Here is a 4,246-nt window from a genome sequence, read left to right on the forward strand (position 1 = left end):
ATGTTTGCACACCGCGCCCCGCCCCGGCCCACGCGCGCCGCCCCCTCTCGCCCACACGTACGGCGCCGCCGGCCGTCACCGGCCTCCCTCGCCCACCGCGCGCGCGCTGCCTCGCTCGCCCGCCCTCAACGCCGCCGGCCGGCCTCGGTACTGCCGCGCGCGCACGGGCCACCGGTCTCAGACAGAGAGCGAGATCGTGGAGAGAGAGGGGCGCCGCGGGCCACCGGAATTTTTTCTTTTTTTTCTTTTTTTTGTTCTTTTTAATTTTAACTAGTTAATTAGTTTAACGAAAACGGTAAAATAACTTAAAACTTGATAATTAACAAAAAAAACCGTAAAATTTGATAATTAACAAAAAAACCGTATATAAAACTTGATAATTAACAACAAAAAAAGTAAAACTTGATAATCAATATATACAACGACCCCGCGCGTCAATGTACAACGATCCCGCTTTAAAAAAATGTACACGACCCCGCGCATATACGGAGAGGGGGCGGCGAGGGGGCGGCGATGCGCGCGGTGTTTTTTTTTGGGATCGAGAGGGGGCGGCGAGGGTTATACATGTGTGTTGTCCTCGCCTCCCTCTCCGTGACGCCGTCGTCTGCCGCCCCGTCTCGCGCTCTACCGCGACACCCTCTCCCACCCCTTCCTCGCCCCCTCCTTTTGCCACCGCCCTTTCGCCACCGCCACCGCCACCGCCCCCCTTCTTCACTTAATTAATTTGTTTTTACTACATGTTTTCAGGACTAACATAATGGCGGATGATAGAGCTGACCCGATTATGGACAACTATGATCCGGACGGTGAAGCACATATGTTCGGCATCATAAACGGCGATATTCTATATGTGCCGACCGGACAAGAAGAAGATGATATCTCTTCTTATCTGAACCTTGACGGTGAAGATGAAGGGCGCCGTCAGCAAGATGATGCCGAACAAACGTCGATAAACGACGATCTTCAAATGGAAGTAGCAACCACCTCCGGCGCCGAGGTATATATATACATTGAGCCTCTGGTGATACAAACTAACTGATTTGAATAAACATGTGTGTACTAACGCGCGCGACTCTCTTTCTTATTTTAGCCCTCGGCCGGATCGTCGAAACAATCGAGTACGTCGTCAAAGCGTGGCGCAACCAAGACGATGAAACAAGGAGAAACATGCACCATCGAGGTTGTCGACAGTGCAACCGGCAGGCCGCTGGAGCCCCGCAAGAACGCCACCAAGTTTGTCAACCAATGCGGAGCCGTTGTTAGAGACAACATCTCGATCACCATCCAGGAGTGGAATAAGCCAAAGAAGGCACGAATTGCTGGTTTCACTTTTGTCGATAAGAGAACAAAAAAAGATTGCTTCAAGAAGCTTATGGAACATTTCGTTCTACCTCCGGAATACAACAAATTCGATGAGGAGGGTAACAAGATTGAGGAAAACAAGGAGAGGAGGAGGCTAGTCAAACAGTTCGCTCTTCATAAGATGGCCGGCGCATTCCGGAAATTCAAGCAAAATCTAGCCCATGACTTTGTCAAGCAGAACAAGACTCCGGATTTCAAAGGACAATATGAGAAACTGAAACATGATTGGCCAGAATTTGTGAAGCAAAAGAAATCGGAGCAGTTCATTCAAATATCGAAAAAATAAGGAAAATGCGGCTAAGAAGGAGTACAATCATATTATGGGGCCAGGAGGGTATCGCCTTTGGGAGCCTAGGTGGGAGAAGATGGAGAACGAGCTGAGGGCGCGAGGAATCCGTCCAGGTACGGAGGGATGGGACCCAAGGGCCAAAAGCTGGTGGTACGGGCATGGGGGAACGCTGAACCCGGAGACAGGGGAGTGTGTTTACCGGGGCAAAATAATTAAACCCACCCAAGCCCTTATTGACGCAATGAGGGATGCTCAAGAGGGGAAGATTAAGTTCAACAGAGAGAACGACGCGCTGACAAAAGCCCTCGGGAATCCTGAACACGGAGGACGTGTACGAGGCATGGGGCACATTCCGTGGAAAATAGGGTTCCCCCAGAACGATGACCCGTACGGTTACAGAAGCCGGAAGAGAAAGATGGATCGGGAAGCAGATGTTGTGGCGCGGTTGGCATCGGAAATGGATGTGATGAAGAAAACCGTGAGTGTACTAGTAGCCGAAAGAGATGCAGCTCGAGCGCAGCATGAAGATCATCCAGCGGATCTCAGAAGCCAGCAGCGGAGAAGCAGTGTGGCTTCCACGGAGGCCCCACCGGCTGGTGCAGATGCACCGATGATCGCAATTACTGCACCGGAGCCTCTGGTGGTCGAAATTACTGCACCGGAGCCTCTGGTGGTCGAAATTACTGCACCGGAGCCTCCTCGCTACCCCGTGGACGATATAAAGGAGATGAAAGAATGTCATCTGTATTATCCTATCGGGAACATGTCCATGAAGGTAGCCATCGGCAGTGCTTTACCATGTTTACCTGGAGCACTCCACCACAACAACCCCATTCAAGATGGCTATGCTCGTGTCACGGTGGAGGATATAGTCCAAGGGTTTGAGGACCTGGAGATTGACATTGCTACACCTGAAGGGGAGAAAAGACTTGGAGATGTCAAGCGCCATTTCATTCTATGGCAAAAGAAGTTTATCAAGTTTCCAGGCGAGGCGCCAAGGACAACAAGTCCACCCCCCTACGGTGGTGGCAGTTCACCTACACCTCCGTCACGTCAGCCGACGCCCCCCAGTCCACAACGTCCGGCGGGTGATCAGACGCCGCCCCCCAGTCCTTGTCCGGCGGGTGATCAGACGCCGCCCCCCAATCCACCTCCGGCAAAGAAGCAGAAGCAGTCCTGGATTATTAACCCGGACCCTTATGTACCTAAGACCACAAAGGTACCGGAGCCATCACTGAAGCCTCTCCCCACAAGGCCTTGGGAACGTAGTGCCGAGGAAACTGCCGCGGCCGCGGCTGCTGATCATGAGAAATGGAAGGCGTACTGCAAGAAGAAAAGAGAGCCCGAGCCCAAGCCAGTATTTTCTGATGAGCAAAAGAAGTGGGCTAAGTCATTTTTGAGCACACCGTCCCAAGCCGCGAAGAATCTGCCTGACGACTATGCACGTGAACTTCGTAGGCAGGCACTCATGTTGAAGGAGAAGAAAGAGCGGGCGGAGAACCAGGAGAACAAAGCCTTGGAGGAGGCCGAGAAAACGGAATTAGAAAGTAAAAAAAGCGGGAAACGAGTTGCCCAGCTCGGGGAACAAAGTAAACAATCGATTGCCCCGCTTATAGTGAAAGCCGCCGGTCCGGATGACCCCGATATCATAGCAGCTGCGGCAGCACATGGATTGACTGTAACGAGTGCCAGAGAACAAGCGGCCAACTTAGGTATTACTCTTCGTGAACTGTTAGGCCTTGATGAGGCGCCAGTGAAGGAGGTAGTAATTACATATGTGAAGAATGGGCCTCTCGTCGAGCCTGCGCAGGAAGAGGATCTACCTCCACAAATGAAAGGTCTGCTGAAATGGTACAAGGGTTACATAAAAAATAAAAACGCCAAAGAATATATTTATGCGGAAGTTAGATATGAGCATCACTTCAAACATTACAATGTACAAATTCATCTGAGTGAATTGTTCCAGCTTTTCAATCTGCGCGAGCTCGACAAATCTATCATCAGTTGCTACGTTCTGTAAGTGATTTATTTCTACCCCATCTCGTTCATATTTCCTGCACTATATATATGTCCTAACTATATTGTTGTGTCCGCTATTATACATGTAGAATGAAGATTAAGGAATGCAGAGTAAGGAACATCCATGATGTTGGGTTCATTGACCAACACATCGTTAATGGATATGTGTTGGAGCATCACCCCGCCGACATGGAGGCAGACCTGTGGCAGTTTCTTACAAAGCAGGAACTCAAAAGTGATATTCTATTTCCTTACCATTTTGGGTGAGTGTTTCTGTCTTGAGCACATTCTCTTTTGTTTACTCCATGCATGGTATGTGGCCGGCTAATCGATGAGTTATGCATGACGTACTGTGCATGTATCGTGTCCGCAGGTTCCACTGGATTCTGCTAGTAATTAAAGTTGACACCTCAGAATGTCTCGTCCACGACTCTCTGAATAAGGATCCAAAGCTTTGGGGCGGCATGAGAAGAATGCTGCAGAAGTAATTATTTTCATTCATTTGCGCTCTATATCGATCGGCCTATTTCGTTCATTTCCTAATATCAAGTAACTAATAACTCTCTTGTTCATTTA

Source organism: Triticum dicoccoides, chromosome 3B (genome assembly GCF_002162155.2).
Source record: "Triticum dicoccoides isolate Atlit2015 ecotype Zavitan chromosome 3B, WEW_v2.0, whole genome shotgun sequence".
In the NCBI taxonomy this organism is placed as follows: Eukaryota; Viridiplantae; Streptophyta; class Magnoliopsida; order Poales; family Poaceae; genus Triticum; species Triticum dicoccoides.